Source organism: Callospermophilus lateralis, chromosome 14 (genome assembly GCF_048772815.1).
Source record: "Callospermophilus lateralis isolate mCalLat2 chromosome 14, mCalLat2.hap1, whole genome shotgun sequence".
In the NCBI taxonomy this organism is placed as follows: domain Eukaryota; kingdom Metazoa; phylum Chordata; class Mammalia; order Rodentia; family Sciuridae; genus Callospermophilus; species Callospermophilus lateralis.
Window position 1 is genome coordinate 33537356 of NC_135318.1, and position 7711 is coordinate 33545066.

General features: G+C 47.0%; 1 pseudogene; it reads right to left on the reverse strand.

The window, feature by feature from the left end:
- Nucleotides 1–715: 715 nt before the first annotated feature.
- On the reverse strand, nucleotides 716–3651 carry LOC143379962 (transcription factor Dp-2-like; annotated as a pseudogene).
- Between the last annotated feature and the right edge of the window lie 4060 nt (nucleotides 3652–7711).

The window sequence follows — 7711 nt, forward strand, 5'->3', positions numbered from 1 at the left end:
GATTGTGGATTCTTTTCAGTTTTCTATGTATTGGGGGTGGATGTTTTTAATTTTTTCCTATCTAGAAACAACAACACCATTCCATAGAATCCAGAAGACTAGGGCAGCAGTCTTCCAAATCTCAAAGCAGCATTAGGGGAAAATGAGTCCTCAGACATTTGCTGCCACTGAATTTTCTGTGCTTGCATTATGTCGGCATATTCTTTAATCAAAGATTCTCAAGTTTTAGTGTGCATAAAGATCACTTAGGATGTTTATTAAAAATGTGCATGTTTGAGGTCTGCCTAGAGATTATGATTCTGTAGGGTCCAGTAAAGCTCATTTTCTAAACAAACCTCCTAGATCAGATGTGGTCAGAGAACACGCTTGGAAAAACATTCCTGCAGTCTAATTATTTCCTCAAGGGGAATTTGCTTGCAATTCAGAGGTTAGTCACAAGATGGCAGTAGTGCTTTGTGATGATTTAATTAAAGCGTCCTCTGGGGTTAGTTGCTCCAGAGACAGTTCTTTTATTGCAAGAATGTGTAGAGATGACTATCTTAGGTAATGTCTAAAATAGTATGATTATGAAATCTTAAATTTCAAAGCTCAACTTTAAATTTAACTTTAAATTGACTTTTTCAATGTGATGACCACTAGCCACGTGGAGCTTTCAACACCCAAAATGTGGGTAATCTGAATTGAGATGTACTGAAGGTGCATTGGATTTTAATGATTATGAATATGATATGATGACGATGATGAGTTTCCTCCTGCCTTTATTCTGGGGTGGAGAATCCTCCTCGTCATCTTCCTTGTGTTCATCATCATGAACAAGGTGTCGGGGAGCGGGAGGTCTCACTTCTGACTCAGAGCAGGGAGAGGCCATACTGTCAGATTGTGGCTGGGACAAGGAACTGCCCAGCCACTAAGGCCACTTCAGCATCCAAGCTTAACCCTTGGTCTATACTTTTTCTTGGGGTAAGATGGCACTGGTGGTCCGGTATAAATTTGAAACTGGGGAGAGTTCAAAAGTAGTTCCTGATTTAACCAAGAAGATGCTGTGGAGAGGTCTGTGGGATAAATTTCAAAAGCGCTTAGTCTCAGTGATTTAGCAAGTTTCCGACCCCACAGAGAACATTTGCCTCACACTAGTCTAAAGGAGATTCCCATCCACTTTAGCACCTCTGTGTCACCATGGATTTCAAGGGTGTCGTCAAAATTAAAAAGAGCTGGGGGTGATGGCGCAGGCCTGTAATCCTAGCGGCTTGGGAGGCTGAGGCAGGAGGATCACCAGTTCAAAGCCAGCCTCCGCAATTTAGCAAGGCACTAAGCAACTCAGTGAGACCCTGTCACTAAATAAAATACAAAACAGGGCTGGGGATGTGGCTCAGCGGTCGAGTGCCCCTGAGTTCAATCCCTGGTACCCGCTCCCTCCGCCCCCCAAATTAAAAAGATATTCAGACTTGTCACCAGAGATGCCACAATCTATGACTACTTTTCTGCTTGTATGGATGATTATGAATGGCAGCAGTGGAGTTCAGAGCTGGAGGGGCCTTGTTCTGCCGTTTATGTGGCTGATTTCTTTGAACCCATATGCTGTGTCTGCAGCTGTGTCTGTTCTGCTTTATTTATTCTACCCACCTCTGCTTCTCTGGTTCCAGGTTTTGACATTTCTAAGTAGAATTGGTAGGCAGGTCAACTCATTTGGTTTCTTTCTTTCTTTTCTTTTTTTTTTTTTTTTTAAATGTTCCTTGTCATTAGTACATTTAAGGCATCAGAAACTCTTTGCCTAATGTTCTTCAATCATTAAGCTGAGTCAGTGACCAAATAGTTGTTTGAGTTGGTGACCTGTGACACCAGCTCATTAGCTACTGTTAGGTGTTGTGCTTGTCCACTGAACTTTCTCACACACTTTTGTTGAAAAACAGCTCAAGCTTTTTCTATTTTTATCTCCCTTTTTTTTTGCTTCACTTACTTCCTGACAAATCAAGTCCATAAATTCTTTGGCCCATTTTCTACCCCTATGGTCCTGGCCAGTAGCTTCTGCTATGTGTCCACATAACCATGGCTGGGGTGGGGTCTCTGGATTCCTGAAGTGCGCTTCCTGAGCTGTTGAATCTCCACATTGTACTTAGAGTCATTTGGGGTCCAATGTTCATGTTTATTGGTCCTAGGGTTTTTTTCGGTAAAATCTTTCTAGGTGAGTTGGTGCTGGAAATTGGAAATACAATGAATAAAATGTTACCTAGTTTAAGGAAGCATGCCTCTCACTGAGAACATGGGCTGAAAAAAAAATACGCCCCTCCTTTTTATTTTTGGGAGGTTGGGTGGTTAGGGTCTCACTCTGGACCTTGTGCATGCTTGGCAGATATTCTATCACTGAGCTACATCTCCAGTCCTAAAATCTCTTGATATTTTTTATCATGAATCAGAAGGCATAGCTTAACGATAGAGCATTTTCCTAGCAAGTGCAAGGCCCTGGGTTTGAAAACCAGAACCAAAAAACAAAAACAAAAATAAAAACCCAAAACCAAAATGAACAAACATGATTTATATTTTGAAGCTATAGTTTTGAGTTAAATAAAATTCTATTACTAAAATTAATTCCACCTGTTTATTTTTACTTTTTCAATATGACTGCTAGAAATTTCAAATGATAAATGTGCCTCACATTCTATTTCTCACAGTGCTGCATTTGAAATCATGGAAATTAATTTCTTCATTTCGAAAGCGAGGGAATCAAGGCCCAATGTGATGGCAAGTGTGCTAGCCCTGCAGCGAAGTTCAAGTCCAAACTCACATCACATGCCTTTGGGCAAGTGTTGTGCCTTCTCTTAGCCTTCATCTCATCATCTGTTAAAAAGGGATAATTACAGCCCCCCTCTTTAAAAGGCTTACTTAAAACAAGAGAGATAATGGGTATGAAGGGACCAGTGCAAACTAGGAAGCATCGCAAAGATCTGAAGTGACTATTGTTGTGGCTACTGATAGTAACTAGATCGCAGACCAAACAAACAGTCACTGGGGAAGGCCCCTGGGTTTGGCCCTTCTAGACTCGTGGAATTTCACCATTGTGTTCTGGAGTTAATAGACCTGCTCATGACATGTAAAATGATCACATGATGAAAATATTCAAGGAAGAAATGGGAAACATCCCAAGACATACATGGCTCATAGTTACTGCTTTTTCTTTTTACAAATAAGCCTTTACTGATCTGCAACCATAGAATTGGAAGGTTGGGGCAGAAGAACAAGGAATAACAAAAATGATTGACATATTTCTGTTTGCCAAGGGGTTTGTCACCTGAGCAGGGAACAAAGGCAGATGCAAATGATGAAGGAAGCTGCCAGCCAGAGACTTCCAGTGGGAGCACTGGAGCTAGGGATGTGGGCAGGCTGCCAATTCCCCACCCGCTCTCCATTCTCTTCTTCTTCCTGGCCATGTAGAATCTTGACCATGTTAGGGTTTGGCAATTGGCTCACCTTCAGCACTTCATTTTCTGGCCTGGTTTTGGAAGCTAGGAGTAGCCAAACTATGCAGTTCTGGATACAGAGAGGTAAGCAGAAGTTGTGGGGATGGGCCTCCAGGAAAGCTCCTTAAAAGGGGAGGACATTTGGCTGGTGACATACCGCAGCCTTCACTTTCCCTCTTGCCTGGATCATGGCCATGATGCCAATGACTCCAGCAAACACCCGGAGAGCATGAGTTTGAAAGTCAACCCTACCACGACAGAGGAGAAAGCTAGACTAAGCCTGGGAACTGCAGAACATGAGATGATGGATTGCCCTAAATTTTCAACCTTTGGTTTTCTCATTGCATAAGAGAGAAACGAATCCCTATTTTGTTTAAGCCGCTGTTATTTGAGTCTCCTGTTCTCTGCAGTCATTCCAACTCCTGAATGCCATTAGGCATGCTAATGCATGTGTCCAAGTCCCATGTGTCTGTGGCAGGGAGAGTGTTGGAGGATTTTATTAGGGTCTGGGTATGGATGGACACATGAAAAGGGGAAGGCCACTCTTGAGCCCTTTCCCAGCAGGCTGGGTGGGAAGCACCCTCCCCTCCTTTGGAAGAGTATCCAGTACTTGCTTTAAGAATCTCAGAGGAGATAAGAGAAGGGAAGAACATAAGACAAGTGAACAATTAAGTATGGACCTGCACCAGGGCACCCCACTACACAGCTCCCTGCAAATGCTGATATAAGGGCGGAATTAATTGGCAATAATATATTTATTTTGAACTGATTTCTTTTGTAAACATTTTGGTTAACAATTTAAAAAATTAAAAAATTAAAATTTAGGAAACATAACCAAGTTTACCATCTTAACTCTGAACAGAGTTTTTTTTCTTATTCGCCATGCTGGGGATTGAACTCAGGGTGTTCTCCCTCTGAGCAAATCCCTTAGCTCTTGAAAATTTTTTATTTTGAGTCAGGTGTCTTGCTGAGTTCCCAGGCTGGCCTAGAACTTATTTATGCTCCTCCTGCCTCAGCTTCCTGAGTGACTGGGATTCAGGTATGTGCCACTCTGCCTGGCTGAACAGATTTCTTTTTAGTATCATCCTTTAAAACAAATTTTCTTTTAGTTTCTATGCAGACAATGAGCCTTAAGACTTTCTTCTAGGGAAAAGAGAAGGAAGATAGTGCCTTTGGGCTCCAAGTTGACATTGCCACCTCATTATTGAGATTGTGGCGTGGAAACCTGACTTTGTGAAGAGTGGGACTGGGCCAGGCCTGGAGGATTAGAGAATAGCTGGGGAGGAAGTGTGGGACTCCCCTTCCAAGCCCAGGGCTGCAGGGAAGCCTGGTCAGAGCACAGGTCAATGTCTCCTCTCCAGGCCTAACCCTGGTAAAGGAGCTGTGCTGCTCTGGTTCAGGGAATTGCTTCAACTTGTGATAGTTGGAGGAAGTCCCCTTGACGTCGTCCCTGCCCCAGCTTGTGGGACCCCCTCAGGGTGAAGGTAGGGGGGCCTTGGGTTAGGCCAAGGCAGTGCCTGCACTTAGTTTTCCCCATCTCCCTGGGTGTCAGCCTGTGTCTGGTGGGTGGCGTCTAGAATGTCTGTGTAAGCCCAGGGGAGGCTGGAAGTTTGCAGAGACTAGTTGAGACATTTCCCAGGGAGGTAGCAGCCGTGGGGGTCACAGGGCAGAAAGCCCGTCCTGGGCATCAGATGTGGTTGCACAACTGGCCCTGAGGGTGTGTGTGGGGAAGTTGAGGCTGTCACACAAGACAAAGAAGAGAGCAGAAATCTCTGACCACGGACTACACGCAAGTGGACAAGAGACACGGTTCTGGAGACTGGAGGAGTGGGAGAAGGACAAGGCCCTGTCTCAGTCAGTGTGTGCTGGGTAAGGCTGCAGTAACAAATGTGTCTCTGCCTTAAAACAGAGGTTTAGCTCTCAGTCATGTGCAGGCTGGGCTTTGTCCCCCTGTTTTCTCAGTCTGGGACCCATACTACAGGAGCTTCCCTGTCTGGGCCATGCCCTTCTCAGGGCAGGAGAAGCGAGTAAGAAACGTGGTGGAAAACAACACTCCACTGGCTCTTTCATATGCCATTGGCCACAGACAATCACAGTGGCTGTATCAACAAGTCAGAGAAGGTGATATCCCCCCTAGGAGCCATTGCAGCTCCCAGGGCTGTGAGCAGGGATGGGTAACCCTCTTGTAGAAAGGAGAGGGAGCTTCTGGGAATGAGAGTAGCAGCTGCCTTAGGGCTGGCCACTTCTCCTCTAATTCACAGCAGTGACCCCTGCCTCCCTCAAATCCCCAGTCATCTGGAAAAGCGAGGAGGTAAAGACAGGCAGGATGTGTGGGCTCTGCCTGAAGAAAGCGCTGGTTCAGACCAGATGGTAAAGAGAGCAGCTGGTCTCCTCTTCACCAGGGAGGTGGCCTGAACACTCCTGGCCACAGTGGGAAGGTACACGACTAATGGCATCCCACAGCTTCCCTCCTGCCCAGGGCCTCTGTCTGTCCTGTGATACTCTCTACCTCCTGGGGACATCCTGGGCTTGATGAGGAGCTCACCCCAAGCTGATAGAATCAACTGTTCAGCTCAAAGTCACTTTCAGAGGATTTGCAGTTTCTTTTTTCTCTAATGGCACAAACTTTTATAACATACTTTGGAGAGAGGAACCATAACTGAGCAAAAACAGTTATCAAAAAGCTTGCCCTCTTCTATTTCTTCCTGGTTCGAATGTGCCATGCTGGGCTGGAGCCGTGGTGGGTGAACTGTCTGCAGCAAGACTCAGGCGGGAGTCGCTTAGCGAGTTAGTGTGGGGCCACCTGATCATGTGTCCAGTGTGGGCATCTTCTTCCTCATCCAGGGGGCTGGGACTCACCCCCAATCCCTGTGGGTGAATTCTCTGGCAACCACATCTTGTTAATTTATAGGATGCAGAGCTCCCAGAGTTTTCGGGCCCTGTGACTGTCTGCAGCAAGTGCAAGTGGCCAGCAAACTCAGAAGGACACAGAGAGAGTGGGAAGGCCTCTCTTCCTGTCACTTCAGCCCACGTCATCCCCACCCTCTCTGGCAGTCTAACATCCTCCATTGGAAAGTTGTGTCTTTGGTCCTGGCATTGGAGCCTGTGCCCTGGCTTCTCCTGGGAAGCCCCCCACCCCCATGAAAACCTTGGTAGAGCGAGTCTCCTGTAACCCCCCAGAGTCAGGGAGAGCGTCTCAGATGTGGGAAGGGGGAAAGAAAGGGGCGAGGGCAATGGCCCAGGAGGGCATTACATCGCCTGTGGCTACTTTGTTTCCAGCTGGCTTGGCACCCTCCTTCTCCAGCTGCAGCCAGAGAGGGTGAGGCCCAGAGTGGGCACATAGGTCCATCATGTTGGTTTGTGTTTGCCACGAGGTGGGAGGGCAGACCTGGGGACATGCAGGGGATGAGTGGTGTCTTCTTCCCACCCAGGCCCCTGCGAAGGTGGGGTCCCAGGGGTCGCATACTGCCTGGCCATAAGGTGAGCTTGCTGTGGCGGGGAGGTCAGGGAGAAAGGCCGTGGGACCAAGGACACTTCCTGCCCTGGCTGAGGCCTGGCACCTCGGCGAGGGTGCTATGGAGCAGTATGGCTCTTCCCTCTTCTCAGAGCTCAGATCTGAAAGGAAAGCTCCCAGGGCCTGGACACACCATCTTCTGAGTGACAGGTCACATGGTTTTTATCGAGGCCTGCTCTCAGACACCCTGTGGTGTAGCTCTCCCGGCTCTGATGCCTTCCTGAGCCCTGGGTGGCCGATAAGCTCATTTACTCTGCAGAGTTCATAAGTGGTGTTGTTTATCATCACTTATGCACCCCAGCGCAGGAGGCTCTTCCCTTTAATAAAGAGAAGTGACTCACCAGGAGTGGAGCTGGCAATGGCTGGGAGGAAAGGGAGATGATTCGAGGAGGTGACCCTTTCTACCCACTCTCATGGTGAAGATACAATATGGTGGCTCCACATTGTAAAGCATGTTAGAATCTGCAAAGGCAAATTGGTCCCTCATTTGACTCTTCCATTCATTGACAGAGGGAGCCAGGTAAGGACTGTTAACACTACTAGTACCTGAAGAAACTTCCAGAGAGAACGTGGGATGTGTCTGAACCCACACAGCCAGCCAGGTGTTGGCAGAGCTGACACAGGGTCTGGAGTCTTGTCACTCTAAATCTTTTTTGTGAACTGCAGAGACCCAGCTGGGGCACAAGCATGCAGAAAAGGCAGAGCCCAGAGAAGCCCTTGGAGACAGTGGGTAGAGCTGGAG